General features: G+C 45.1%; 1 protein-coding gene across 2 annotated transcripts in view; it reads right to left on the bottom strand.

Moving 5' to 3' along the window:
- The window catches only part of LOC124716924 (serine/threonine/tyrosine-interacting protein-like), a 78,107-nt gene that overhangs the window by 61,150 nt on the left and 1,056 nt on the right, over positions 1–15,901 (bottom strand). The window lies entirely within an intron of this gene.

The raw sequence follows: 15,901 nt of genomic DNA, 5'->3' as shown, positions 1-15,901 counted from the left end.
TGGGGCTGCGCTGGACTTGCTGGATGAAATGCACGCCTCGGCGCTCCAGGTTGGCCCTGAACTCCTCATCAGATTGCAGCAGGAGGTCCCGATGAAAAATAACCCCCTGCGTCCTATTCAGTGCGAGATGCGGGACAATTGACACTGGGATGTCCCCTAGTCGGTCGCAGGCCTGGAGCGCCGCCGACTGTGTGGCGGAGGTGGCCTTTATAAGAACGGACCCCGAACGCATTTTACTGAGAGCCTCGATTTCCCCGAAGATGTCCTCGATGTGCTGGACAAAGAACATGGGCTTGGAGGTGGCGAACGTCCCCCCATCGGTCCGAGAACCGACTAAATAGCGGGGGAAGGCTGTCCTTCCTCCCAGGGAGTGGCCAAGGGGGAAAGGGCAGGAGAACCAGAACCAGAGACAGTACCTTTCTTTTTAAAAGACTCGGCCCCAGAGCAACCTGATACGTGTTGATGTTTCATCTGCGAAACGTCCGCCCCGATACCATCCACTCCGACCAGGGGCTCTCCCCACGGGCGCCACCCAGCCTCGGCAAGGGCCACCTGGCAGGATGACCGTTGCCGGGAGTCCTGATGCCCCAAGGAGACGGGCATCTACTCCTTGGCCGATGTGGGGAGGGTGCAGCTCAGGTATTGGCAGTACGATCCCTGTGTTGTCAGGGGGCTACAACCTAGAGGGTACATGACGACGCCACCACAACTGGCTGGCTACCGTGCTGGATTTCGGGTGCCATGGAAAGTCCATCATGATCGTACGTGCAGATGGGGATGCACTATGGGCGTAACTTGTACAACCCATCAGGCATTTAGGCCCAATTTGAGGAATAGTGGGTATGGTTACAACGCCGTTACAATGCTGAGTGCCAAGGTCTTAGTGCACGGAAGACCAGTGATATACCACGTAAGGCGTCCTTCCCCAAAAGGCTCGTACTTCTGTAGAATTTGGAAAAAAGGAGGTCAAACCCCAAGGGGGACAATCAAATGGAATGCCGAAACGGTCGAAACTCCTTTTAGTTGGCTCTTACGACAGGCAGGAATACCTCGGGCCTATTCTTACCCCGGACCCGCAGAGGGGGGGGGAGGGGGGGGTGTGGGAGGGAGGGGGGGGGGGAGCCAAGGTGGTGCTGTACCCCAAATTGTCAACAAGGTTTTAGGAAAGAGAATGGAGCAGTTGACGGAAGCGGACTCCCGGTGGTATTAGGGAGGAAGGGTGGCCTGCATACTCTACATCCAAGGAGGCGTCGAAAAAAATGTCATAGGACGGATTAGCAGGCATGGAAGACAGATGGCTAGCATAACGACTCAGAAGGACAGCTCGCCGATTGGACAGCGGAGGTTCAGCAGTCTCAGCATAAAGGCTTTCCACTGGGCTGGTGTAAAAAGCTCCAGACGTTGAAAGTAATCCACGGTGGTGGATAGAGTCGAGACGCCGAAGAATAGACGGCCGAGCAGAGGAGTAAACTACGCTTCCATAGTCCAATTTCGAGCGCACTAAGGCGCGATAGAGGCGGAGAAGGACCACTCGGTCCGCTCCCCAGGAGGTACCATTCAGGACACGGAGGGTGTTGTGGGATCGCAGACAGCGAGCGAAAAGATAGGAAACGTGGGAGGACAAGCACAGTTTTCTGTCAAACATAAGACCCAAGAATTTAGCGACGTCCGAAAACGGAAGGTTGACAGGTCCTAGATGTAACAAGGGTGGAAGAAATGCCTTACGTTACCAAAAATTAACACAAACGGTCTTACTGGGAGAAAAATGGAAGCCGGTTTCGATGCTCTAAGAGTGGAGGTGATCGAGACATCCTTGAAGACGTCGTTCAAGAAGGCTGGTCCATTGAGAGCTGTAGTAGATCGCAAAATCGTCCACAAAGAGGGAGCCCGAGACATCAGGAAGGAGACAATCCATAATCGGATTTATGGCAATGGCAAACAGTACAACACTCAGCACGGAGCCCTGGGGTACCCCGTTTTCTTGGGAGAAAGTACAGGAGAGAATGGTGTTCACCCGCACTCTAAATGTGCGCTCTGCCATAAATTCGTGAAGAAAAAGGGGCAGCCGACCTCGAAAGCCCCAAGAGAACAGTGTGCGGAGGATGCCTGTCCTCCAACAGGTATCGTATGCTCTCTCCAGAACAAAAAATATTGCTACTGTTTGGCGTTTCCAGAGATAATTGTTCATGATATAAGTGGATAGAGCAACAAGATGGTCAACTGCAGAATGATGCTTTCGGAAACCGCATTGGGCAGGTGTTAAAAGACTGCGGGACTCCAGCCACCAAGCTAAACGGCAATTCACCATACGCTCCAAAACCTTACATACACTACTCGTGAGAGAAATGGGGCAATAGCTAGAGGGGAGATGTTTGTCCTTTCCAGGTTTCGGAACAGGAACAACGATAGCTTCCCGCCATCGTCTGGGAAAAGTACTGTCGGTCCAAATTCGATTATAAAGGCGAAGGAAGTAAAGCAGACTGTGGTATGATAAATGCAGCAACATTTGGATGTGGATACCATCCGGTCCTGGGGCGGAGGAGCGAGAAGAAGAGAGTGCATGTTGGAGTTCCCGCATGGAGAAAACAGTATTGTAGCTTTCGCGATTTTGAGAGGAGAAAGCAAGAGGTCGCACTTCCGCTGCACGTTTCTTCGGGAGAAATGCTGGCGGGTAATTTGAAGAGCTCGAAATCCCAGCAAAGTGTTGACCCAATGAGTTAGAAATTGCGACGGGGTCCACTAATGTATCATGCGCGACAGTGAGCCCAGAGACCGGGGAGAAACTAAGCGTGCCTGAAAACCGTCGAATCCGACTCCAAACTTCCAAGGAGGGAGTGAAGGTGTTAAATGAGCTAATAAAGAATTTCCAGCTTTCCTTCTTGCTATCGCGGATGACGCGACGGCATCACGCTCGGAACTGCTTATAGCGGATACAGTTGTCCAAAGTAGGATGGTGGCGGAAAACGCGAAGAGCACGTTGCCGCTCACGTATTGCGTCACGGCATGCCACGTTCCACCAAGGAAATGGGGGGCGCCGGGGCAATGCGGAGGTGCGTGGTATTGAACGTTCCGCAGCTGTAAGAATAACGTCTGTAATGTGTGTGACATCATCGTTGACGCTAGGAAAGTGACAGTCATCAAATGTCGCTAGAGACGAAAAAAGTGTCCAATCGGCTTGGCCAAACTTCCAGCGTCACGGGCGCATATATGGCTGTTGAGGCTGCAGTCTAAGGACACATGGAAAGTGGTCACTCGAGTGTGTATCATCAAGGGCGAACCATTCGAAGCGCCGAGCTAGCGTAACATTACTGACCAAAAGGTCCAAATGAGAGAAATTTGTCGTGAAGACAGACAAAAATGTAGGGTCCCCAGTGTTGAGGCAAACTAGATCCGCTTGGTGGAAGACGTCTAGCAATAGTGAGCCACGCGGACAAGAATGTGGAGATCCCCAAAGCGGGTGGTGGGCATTGAAGTCTCCAACCAGCAAATAGGGGGAGTGGTAGGTGACCAAGAAGATGAAGGAGATCAGCTCGTGCCATTGGTGTGGACGATGGAATGTATAGAGCACAAAGAGAAAAGGTAAATCCAGAAAGGGAAAGACGGACAGCGACAGCTTGGAAGGAAGTGTTTAAGGGAATTGGGTGATAATGGAGAGTATCATGGAGAAGAATCATGAGTCCTCCATGTGCTGGAGTGCCTTCAACAGAGGGGAGATCAAATCCGACAGACTGAAAATGTGGGAGAACAAAGCGGTCATGGGGACACAGCTTTGTTTCCTGAAGACAAAAGATGACTGGCGAGTAGGATCATAAGAGGATCGACAATTCATCCCGATTGGCTCGAAGGCCGCAGATATTCCAGTGGATAATGGACATAGGGTAAACAGAAAATGGAAGAATGTGACCAAGGTTGCCGTCAACTCAGCGACTGCTCAGAGCTTGCGACCGACAGCATGGAATGGCATTCAGCCGAAGGCAGATGATCCTGATCCATAGGTTGTTCACGAGCAGCTCCTGCCACCAGCGATCGGCTGGTTGATCGGCCGCCAGCAGTGCGCCTCGGCGACAAGGAAGACGGCCGAGGGCGATTTCCGCCAGGTGGTGCTGTAGATGGGACACGCCTTGGCGGAGAAGGAGAGGAATTGGGTTTCTTTGTAGCCTTCATGGAAGTATGATGTTTAGATGAAGGAGGAACCGATGGTTGTGAAGTTGGGGTATGTAAAAAATCTTCACGAGTATGCTCTTTTTTCGAAGTCTTGGTGTCTGACTTTTGGGCTCGAGATTTAGCAGAACCCGATGGAGGGTGAGCCATAGAGTGGGCAGGCGAAAGTGGGGAAGTTGAACGGGCGATCTTTGCGCTGGCCGATCTGACGACCGTGGCACTAAAGGTAAGGTCGCAAGTCTGCGTGGCCGCCTCCTTTGTTGGCCGAGGAGAGGCAAGGACTGTTCTGTATTTTCCTGTCTGAGGCACGGTGGGCTGTCGACTGGCGAATAATTTTCGAGCAGCAAAGGTCGACACCTTTTCCTTCACTCTGATTTCCTGGATGAGCTTTTCGTCCTTAAAAACGGGGCAATCACGAGAGGAAGCAGCGTGGTCACCCATACAGTTGATGCAGCGAGGGGATGGAGGTGGACAAGCACCCTCATGGGCATCCTTGCCACACGTAACACATTTGGCCGGATTGGAACAGGACTGGCTGGTGTGATTGAACCGTTGACATCGATAGCAACGCGTAGGGTTTGGGACGTAAGGGCGAACGGAAATTATCTCATAGCCTGCTTTGATTTTCGATGGGAGTTGAACTTTGTCAAATGTCAAGAAGACAGTGCGGGTTGGAATGATGTTCGAGTCAACCCTTTTCATAACCCGATGAACAGCCGTGACGCCCTGGTCAGACAGGTAGTGCTGAATTTCTTCGTCAGACAATCCATCGAGGGAGCATGTATAAACGACTCCACGCGAGGAATTTAAAGTGCGGTGCGCTTCAAGCCGGACAGGGAAGGTGTGGAACAGTGAAGTACGCAGCAATTTTTGTGCCTGGAGGGCACTGACTGTTTCTAACAACAAGGTGCCATTCCTTAATCTGGAACAAGACTACAGGACCTGCAATTGCGTCGACACCTTTCTGAATAATGAAAGGGTTGACCGTGGAGAAGTCGTGACCTTCGTCAGACCGAGAAACAACAAGGAACTGTGGCAACGATGGAAGAACTGACTGTGGCTGAGACTCAGTGAACTTACGTTTGTGAGAAGACATAGTGGAAGGTGAGGAAACCATTGCGGAAGAATCCTCCATGATTACCGGCGTCTCCGATGGCGTGCTCCTCCCTTGTGGGGAACCTCTCTGAGGGCACTCCCGCCTTAGGTGATTGTTCACACCTCCCGACAAACGGACGGAGGGACCAATTGGCACTTTCGGAAGGTATCAACTCGGGTCATCACCCCTCCCTGGGCCTGGCCGTTACCAGGGGGTACGTACATGTCCTACCTGTCTACCCGGGGCGGGGAATTACGCGTTACCCCGTCACCGGCTACACACAAAAATGCGTGGGTCGGCCTTCAGACACGCACAGGGAGGAAGAAAAAGAAAGAGAAAGGGAAAGGAAAGAGGAGAGGTCTCAAACGCCGCAGCGGAGAAAAGGGTAAAAAGAAGAGGTAAGGAAAAGAGAAGGACAAAAGAAGGATTAAGACATACAAGCAAGGAAGGCGAAGAATGCGGTACATTTACGAGCGTCCGTCTCCGGATGTAGGTACAAACCATACTCCCAGAGGGGGAGAAAGGGAAGGAAAGAGCCAGAGGTGAGGTGAGGGGGGGGGGGGGGGGGGGGGGGGGGGGGAGAGGGGCGAAGATGGGGGATGGGGAAGGATGCGGAAAGGGAAGGTATGCAGCCCGGAAAGGAAGGAAGGCCACATTAGCTCGGGATCCCGTGCTCGCTACACACTTATCCACAAAAGAGTGGACCCCCTGGGGAGGGGGAGGGGGGGGGGGGGGGGGGGGCACAAGGGCTCTGTAGAGCTGCAGCAGCATACAGCGATCTGCACCCCAATTGGTGTTGCTCAAGCAATGAAGGGCATTGAGGTGCTGCCAGCACTATTGCTTAAGCTGATGAAGATGAGAGAGCCAAGTCAATCGAGTGTCAAAAACCAGTCTTAGGAATTGATATGTCTCCACTGCAGTGAGTGGATCGTCATTATGATAAAGTGTGGGTTCCAGATGAACGATACGACACTGACAGAAGTGCACGACACACGACTTTGTGGCTTAAAACTGGAAGCCGTGGGCTAGAGCCCATGACTGCATCTTGTGGATGGCTCCCTGGAGGTGCCGCACAGCAACAACAGTACTGGAGCAGCAGTACGAAATGCAGAAGTTGTCTGTATACAGAAAAGGTGAGACGGAGGGCTCGACAGCCACTGCTAGACCGTTAAAAAAATAGAGAGACACTCAATCCAGAGCCCTGTGGGGTTCCATTCTCCTGAATACGGATGGAACTTTGGGAGTCACCAACTTGGACACGGAAAGTACAAAGGGACAGGAAGTTCTGGATAAAAATCGCGAGTGGTCCCCAGAGACCCCACTCATACAATGTGGCAAGGATATGACGTCGCCAAGTCGTGTCTTATGCTTTACTAAGTCAAAAAAGGCAGCAATCCGGCGTTGCTGTCCGGAAAAGGATTTTCGGATGGCAGATTCGATGGACATAAGATTATCAGTGGTAGAGTGACACTGGCGAAAGCAGCCCTGATATGGATCCAGCAAGCCATGTGACTCGAGGACCCAACCCAACCGCTAACATACCATACGTTCCAGCAGCTTACAAACAACATTGGTGAGGCTGATGGGCCGATAGCTATCCACATCAAGCAGGTTTTTACCGGGTCTGAGCACCGGGACGATGGTGCTCTTCCATCATTGTGATGGAAAGACACCATCGCACCAGATCCGGTTGAAGATGACGAGAACATGTCGGTTGTAGTCAGATGAGAGATGTTTAATCATCTGGCTGTGGATGTAATCAGGCCCAGAAGCTGTGTCGGTGCAATGTCCAAGGGCACTGAGGACCTCCCACTCTGTAAATGGGGCGTTTTAGGATTCACTGCAGCATGTAATGAATGGGAGGACGTTCCCTTCCAGCTGCACTGCTGTTTGAGTGTGCGAAAGTCTGGGGGGGTAATTCTCCAATTCAGAGGCTCGAGCAAAGTGCTCAGGAATCGCCTTTGTGTCTGTACATAATTCGCCATTTATGGTAACACCAGGGACAGCTGTTGGTGCCTGGTACCCGAAAAGACGTTTTATCTTTGCCCAGACTTGGGGAGGTGACATGTGGCACCTGATGGTGGACACGTATCTCTCCCAACACTCCTTCCTCCATTGTTAGATAAGGTAGCGAACACAGGCATGGAGCTGTTTTTAAAGCTATGAGGTGCTCCAGGGAAGGGTGCCACTCGTGGCGCTGTAGAGCTCGCCAATGCTCCTTAATTGCTTCAGCGACTTCCAGTGTCCACCAAGGGACTGCCTTACGCCTCAGGCATCCTAAAGAGCGGGGAATCGCGTTTTCTGCTGCAGAAACAATTGTGCTAGTCACCTGCTCAACCATCACATCGATGTTATCGTGCGGGGGAGATTCAGCGGTGACTGCAGAGGTGAAAGTTCCCCAGTCCACCTTGTTGGAAGCCCATCTGGGCAGGCGTCCGTGTGCCTGACGCTGGGGCAGTGACAGGAAGATGGAGAAGTGGCCATTACCACACAGGTCATCATGTGCGCTCCAGTGGATAGATGGGAGAAGTACTGGGCTGCAAACTGATATATCAATGGCTGAGTACCTACTATGAGCCCCACTGAAATGTGTGGCGGCCCCAGTATTTAAGAGGCAGCCACAGAGCAGGTCCCGGATTCACAAAGATACCGTGCACCAGTGGAGCCAATTACGGCGGAAGGTATAAACAAAAGTGAGGAAACAACGGTAGGTCAAGGAGACGAACAACATGAAATAACTGATGCAGAGAAGGCAAAAATTTTGCGAGAATTCCATGACGCACACATAGGTGGTCATCAAGGGATCATGATAACCTAAAATTGTATACGAAAATACCGAACGTGGCCCGGTGTGAAGAAGGACATTGAGGACTATATTACAAAATGCCCCAGTTGTCAGAAAAACAAAACACAGAATAAAACAAAAATGCCTTTGGTTATAACACCAATGCCGCAAGGCATATTTGATCGGTGTGATATTGTCATTGTCGGCCCATTAACAGTAACCAAGAAAAACAACAGGTATATACTGACATTTCAAGATGCGCTAATGAAGTTCATTGTGGCCGAACCCACAGAAAAACAGGACGCAGACACTGTGGCTCGTGTACTAGTGGAAAAAATAATTTTGAAGTTTGGAATGCCTTTGGTAATACTCAGTGATAATGGCAACAACTTCTTGAGTGTCACACTAAAAAGAGTGTGCAAAATGTCAAGGATAGACAGAGTACAAACTTCTTGTTACCATTTGCAGTCGAAAGGCTCATTGGAGAGGTTGCACCGCACCATAACAGAATTCCTAAGACACTATATCAACAGACAGCAGACAAACTGGGATGACTGGCTTCAATTTGCTGTCTTCGTGTTCAATACTACACCTCATAGTGCAATGAGTTGTTTTTCGGTAGAGAATGCAACATACCTGGAACATTGCAAAGAGATCCCACAGGTGTTATGCATAACCACGATGATTATGTTCTCGAATTAAAAGAGAAAATGAGGCAAATGCGCCAGTGTTCAAGGGATCATAACAAACAGTGTAAACAGAAAAATAAGGACTACTATGGTAGAACGAAGAACCCTAAGGACTTCATAACAGGTGATCAGGTTCTGTTGTACGATGAAAGTGCCGGAAGAGGTAGAAGTCGTAAGCTAGACACCCAGTGGCATGGTCCCTTCACTGTAGTAAGGACAAAAGGACCGAATGTAGCTATCCGTTTAAGAAGAAACAAATTTTTAACAGTACATGCCAACAGATTAAAGGAATTCTACTAAGACTGGATTGTCTTGAAATTACAGATGAGGAAACTGATGAGAGTGTTGTACCTGGTGAGCTGTATCGCCGCTGTGTACACCCTCAGACACTATCAAGATTTTAATGTGGAAAAGTTTCCTTCGTCCCCAGGCTTGTATTATGACAGCAATGGCAAGGTACCGATCTACAGTGTGACACGGAAAATCGTAAGTTATATTCAATTAGGACAACTCCAAGCTAAAGCTGAGGAAACGAGAGATTTGCACATTTATCTGTAAGTTATTGTAAACAGAAATTTACCAGTCTAGGGACTGGTGATCGGGAATGCACAGCAGTGGAACAGACTTTAGAATGGCACGTTCGAAAGATACGAACTGCACAAAGTCTAATTGGGCAATTAACAAGGCCTGAGACATGTAGAAAAAGAGGTATCTTGAATTTTGTGGGAGAAATCAGTAAAATTCTGTTTGGAACCTTATACGAACAGGATGCCTCGTTTTTCAAATCAAAGATTGATTGTTGCCAGCATTCTCAAAAAATTTAGAAAAAGTAATGTACAGTCGGCTTTATAACCATCTTATCGCAAATAACATACTGTCAGAGTCACAGTTTGGATTACTAAAGGGTTCTGATATTGAGAAGACTATCTACACTTAGAGTGAAAATGTGCTTAATTCATTAGACAAAAAATTGCAGACAACTGGTATATTTTGCGATCTGTCAAAGGCATTTGACTGTGTAAATCACAATATCCTTTTAAATAAATTAGAATATTATAGTGTAACAGGAAATGCTGCAAAATGGTTCAAATCTTATATCTCTGGCAGGAAACATAGGGTGTTATTAGGAAAGAGACATGTATCAAGCTATCAGGCATCATCCAACTGGGAACTAATTACATGTGGGGTTCCACAAGGTTCCATTTTGGGGCCCTTACTTTTTCTTGTGTATATCAATGACGTTTCATCAGTAACATTACCAGATGCCAAGTTTGTTTTGTTTGCCGATGATACAAACATTGCAATAAATAGCAAATCAAGTGTAGTCTTAGAAAGATCAGCTAATAAAATATTTGCGGACATTAATCACTGGTTCCTAGCCAATTCTTTGTCGCTAAATGTTGAAAAAACACACTACATGCAGTTCAGATCATGTAAGGGGTGTCCCATGAGTATATGTCTAACATACGATGACAAGAAGATAGAAGAAGTGGACAGTGTTAAATTCTTGGGATTACAGCTTGATAATAAATTCAACTGGGAGGAGCACACAACAGAACTGCTGAAGCGTCTTAACAAATCTCTATTTGCAATGCGAATTGTGTCAGATATAAGGGAAAAAACTGGCATACTATGCTTACTTTCATTCCATAATGTCATATGAGATTATTTTTTGGGGTGATTCATCAAGCCAAGCTAAAGTTTTCCGGGCACAAAAACGTGCAGTAAGAGTTATATGTGGTGTGAACTCGAGAACATCCTGCAGAAGCCTGTTTAGGGAGCTAGGGATACTAACTACTACTACTCAATATATTTATTCCTTAATGAAATTTGTAATTAAAAATATATCACTTTTTCAAATCAACAGCTCAATACATGGAATCAATACTAGAAATAATAATAATCTTCATTAGGATTTAAAGTCACTTAGTCTTGTACAAAAAGGTGTGCATTATTCAGGAACGCACGTTTTCAATAACTTGCCAGCAGCTATAAAAAGCTTAACAACCAATGAAATTTAGTTTAAGAGAAGCCTAAAGGATTTATTGGTGGCCAACTCCTTCTACTCCATTGATGAATTTCTCAGTAAAGCCAACTGAGTTGTGTGTGTGTGTGTGTGTGTGTGTGTGTGTAAGTACAATCTAACTTCTGCACAATTTCAGTACAGTAATGCGTTCATTGTAAATAAGTATTATAGTAGTTGTAGTACATGTTTATTACCTTATAAATAAATAAATAAACTTTTTTATTTTAAATTCAGTGCATTGGTATTTGTAAAATGGTTCTTTCATATAGTGTTCATAAAAAATGACGATCATTCCACTTAGGACCTGTGGAATGGTACATAAGCTTATTTGCTTTAGTTGTAAATATTTGTTATGTATTATTGTTTTTCTGACATGTTCTACATCCTGGAGAACCTCCTCACTATGGATCAATTGGAATGAAAGTAAATCTAATCTAATTTAATTGAAAGCAAACAGAGGCAGTTACTTAAGCTGACAAAAGAGCAAGTTACCGTAGTCAAAACCACTTTGACAGGTTTCAGTCACACATTATCTAGCCTTGCACGTAATGAAGAAATTAATGTCAAGAACATGGGGAAACTTCACAGATACATGAATAAATATGATAATAGCACAGATCAAAAAGTACAACACTTAGCTGGTCTTACTACTGTCAATGAACAACTGTTACTGTTGGTATCAATATTTATGGAATTAGAACGGGAATACGAGTTGTTAATTGCTGCAATTGTAAACGCACAAAAAGGAATACGGAACCTCATATAATTAATCCAGTTCAAACAGTTAAATACTCACAATTAATTCAGGGTGACATCAACGATAAAAGAAGTTCCCAATTGCACTCACAGAACAGAATGAGTACCAGCTGCTACGCATAACAGATGTTGATGCTTCCTTGTCAGGCAATATACTACGTTATGTACTACATGTTCCATTAGTGGAAAATGAGTTGTTCAATTTATACAAAGTGTTACCTTTACCATCAGAAGTTGATGGAAATCAGAATTTACTCATGTACATGCAGCCTGAGAAAGATTATTTGTTAACTGACGAAGCTAAGTAGCACTATGTCAATCCAAGTAGTGAACAACTATTGGGTAAAGAAATAGAACATGTTCGAAAAATTTGTAAACAAAAGTTTGTTTAAATGTCCATGCACAATCACGAATCGTGTGAAGCTAGAATGTTGCAACCCATAATGGAAATTCCCAGCAATTGCATTAAAAAGTTTGTGAAATTGAATGATAGTATATGGACTCCCTTGAGTCAGGATCAATGGTTGTTCGTTGGCCCAAAAGAGGAAGGGTTGACAGTTTTGTGTAACGATAACAAGCCCACAGATGTACTAGTAAAAGGTACAGAAAACTGACCTTTTATGGCAGGTGCAAGGGATACGAAACAAGTGTTCATACAGTCTGAACAAATCATAAGAACTAACGTGACTAGTGACGATATAGTGCCCGCTCTAAACATGCAGATTGATTGTTGTATAATTAACAAAGAACAAAGAAACATATCGGAGCTGAAGTTAGACATGCCATTAGAGCATGTAGTACAACATTTGAACAACCTCAAGGTTGCCTGTCTAAATTAGCCGAAATAGAGGAAGAGATAGCATTCCAAGAACAGCACAGTGTCTCTCGCAGTTTCTCTGAAATCTCATGATATCACTATTCGTTCTGGTCTTACCTAGGAGTTGTAATACTGATTATTTTGTTTATATGTTGTTTCTACCGATATTGCAAATGTTTCCGAGATTGTTTCAAATACGTGTGGAGAGGCATTGCAGATGATTGTTGTGGCCGAATATGTGTGCAAACAACAATAGTAAATACATGCAAAGGGTCAGAAATGGCACGCATCCGGAGTAGACGACCACTCCGAAACAGCGGTCGAAGTATTGACAAGCGAAATGAGGACTCTGCTACTTCAGCATGCAATGAAGAAAGTATTCCACTACCGATGCCAGTTCCGCATAGGGATCAAAGACAAAACAAGACACTGCAGAAAACCCCCCTTAGTACATGTTGTTGTAGTTGTTGTGGTCTTCAGTCCTGAGACTGGTTTGACGCAGCACTCCATGCTACTCTATCCTGTGCAAGCTTCTTCATCTCCCAGTACCTACTACAAATTACATCCTTCTGAATCTGTTTAGTGTATTCATCTCTTGGTCTCCCTCTACAATTTTTACCCTCCACGCTGCCCTCCAATACTAAATTGGTGATCCCTCAATGTCTCAGAACATGTCCTACCAACCGATCCCTTCTAGTTAAGTTGTGCCACAAACTACTTCTCCCCAATCCTATTCAGTTCCTCCTCATTAGTTATATGATCTACCCATCTAATCTTCAGCATTCTTCTGTAGCACCACATTTCGAAAGCTCCTATTCTCTTCTTGTCTAAACTATTTACCATCCATGTTTCACTTCCATACATGGCTACACACTGTACAAATACTTTCAGAAACGACTTCCCGACACTTAAATCAATCCTCGATGTTAACAGATTTCTCTTCTTCAGAAACGCTTTCCTTGCCATTGCCAGTCTACATTTTATATCCTCTCTACTTCGACCATCATCAGTTATTTTGCTCCACAAATAGCAAAACTCCTTTACTACTTTAAGTGTCTCATTTCCTAATCTAATACCCTCAGAATCACCCGACTTCATTCGACTACATTCCATTATCATTGTTTTGCTTTTGTTGATGTTCATCTTATACCCTCCTTTCATGACACTGTCCATTCCATTCAACTGCTCTTCCAAGTCCTTTGCTGTCTCTGACAGAATTGCAACGTCATCGGCGAACCTCAAAGTTTTTATTTCTTCTCCATGGATTTTAATATCTACTGCGAACTTTTCTTTTGTTTCCTTTACTGCTTGCCCAATATACAGATTGAATAACATCAGGGATAGGCTACAACCCTGTCTCACTCCCTTCCCAACCAATGCTTCCCTTTCGTGCCCCTCGACTATTATAACTGCCATCTGGTTTCTGTACAAATTGTAAATAGCCTTTTGCTCTCGGTAATTTACCCCTTCCACCTTCAGAATTTGAAAGAGAGTATTCCAGTCAACATTGTCAAAAGCTTTCTCTAAGTCTACAAATGCTAGAAACGTAGGTTTGCCTTTCCTTAATCTAGCTTCTAAGATAAGTCATAGGGTCAGTATTGCCTCACGTGTTCCAACATTTCTACGGAATCCAAACTGATCGTCCCAGAGGTCAGCTTCTATCAGTTTTTCCATTCGTCTGTAAAGAATTCACGTTAGTATTTTGCAGCTGTGACTTATTAAACCGATAGTTCGGTAATTTTCACATCTGTTAACACCTGCTTTCTTTGGGATTGGAATTATTATATTCTTCTTGAAGTCTGAGGGTATTTCGCCTGTCTCATACATCTTGCTCATCTGATGGTAGAGTTTTGTCAGGACTGGCTCTCCCAAGGCCGTCAGTAGTTCTAATGGAATGTTGTCTATTCCCGGGGCCTTATTTCGACAGTCTTTACCATTTCCGTTAGCCACCCGAAACCAGACAGAATCTGCTCTGATCCAAAGCGACACACGTCATTGGTACCGACATGAGCCACCACCTGCAGTTGGCTGCACCCTGTACTCTTCATGGGATCTGGAAGCACCCTTTCCACACCCGGAATGACTCCCCCCGGAATGCTCACGGAGCGCACACTGGCTTCCTTTCCCTACTGGACATTGCGGTAATTGCACCATGAATCGAATCCAGGAGGGCAAAGGTGGTGCATTGGTTTTTCATCAGTAGACAGTCTGTAGAAGAAGGTAGCCCATACTGCCTGCTTCATTTTCAATGAATCCTCAGTATTATTTCTGATGGCCATCCCATAATACCGCTGCAGTTCATCAATCATTTTGTCTGTCAGCCTACCGCTTATGGTTTTACCACCAGAAAGTTTCTTTTCTCTCAAACTTTGTTTCAACTTCCTCAAACTGTTGCCCATACTCTTCCAGAGATGATCTTATAACACAGCAATTCCCAGCCTTCTATGTAAAAAATTACCGATTTTATTAAATCCTGAAGTAACACACACAAAAATTTTATTATTTTCAACCAGTGTAGATTATATTCACAAAATAAAATAAAATACTTCCCACGTGAGACATAAGTGATACATCATTTTATTTGCAAAATTGCAAATTTTATAATGACATAAAAAATGTGAAAACATATTTTTTTTCTGTTCTAATACCCCTTAATTTCGTTTTCAAATGTTTCTTTACAAATGAAAACACAGGAAAACTGCCACAATTTAATCCTTCTACCACTGAAAAGATGAATGAAATAAGTATTTATGTCAGTGGTGTTGTGAAACAGCTGATATTATTAAAACTGAACAAAACTCCAGGCCCCGATACGATCCCTGTCAGCTCCTATACTGAATTTGCAGCTGAGTTAACGCCTCTTCCAACTATAATCTACCGTAGATCCCTTGAGCAAACAACTGTGCCCAGTTCTTGAAAAAAGGCATAGTAGAAAGGATAGTAGAAATGATACACAAAATTACAGTCCAATATACTTGACACTGATTCGTTGTAGGATCTTAGTACATATTCTGAGCTCAAACACATTGAGGTGTCTAACAGAATGACCTCCTAGGTGTCTTTAACAGAATGACCTCCTCAAAGATAACCAGCATGCATTTTAAAAACATCGACCATGTGAAATCGAGCTCTCACTTTCCTCACATAACATAGTGAAAGATCTGAATCAAGGCAACCAGATAGACGCAGTATTTCTCGATTTCCGAAAAGCATTTGACTCACAGTAAGTATCATACTTACACTTAAGGTCAAAAGTACGATCATATGAGGTATCAAGTGAAATTTGTAACTGAACTGAGGATTCTTTGGTAGAGAGGAAAAAGGATGTTATCTCAGATGGAGAGTCATCGTCTAATGTAGAAGTAACTTTGGGTGTGCTGCAGGGAAATGTGTTGGGAAGCTTGCTCTTCATGTTGTATGTTAATGACCTTACAGTCAATATTAATAGTAAAATCAGGATTTCAGCAGATGATGCAATTATCTATAATGAAGTATTATCTTTGAGAAGCTGCATAAATTAGCAAACAGATCTTGATAAGTTTTTGACACTTTGCAGAGACCAGCATCTTGT

The sequence above is a fragment of the Schistocerca piceifrons genome, chromosome 9 (genome assembly GCF_021461385.2).
Source record: "Schistocerca piceifrons isolate TAMUIC-IGC-003096 chromosome 9, iqSchPice1.1, whole genome shotgun sequence".
In the NCBI taxonomy this organism is placed as follows: Eukaryota; Metazoa; Arthropoda; class Insecta; order Orthoptera; family Acrididae; genus Schistocerca; species Schistocerca piceifrons.
The sequence above is the reverse complement of the archived record's forward strand: the minus strand, read 5'-3'. Positions and strand labels throughout refer to the sequence as shown.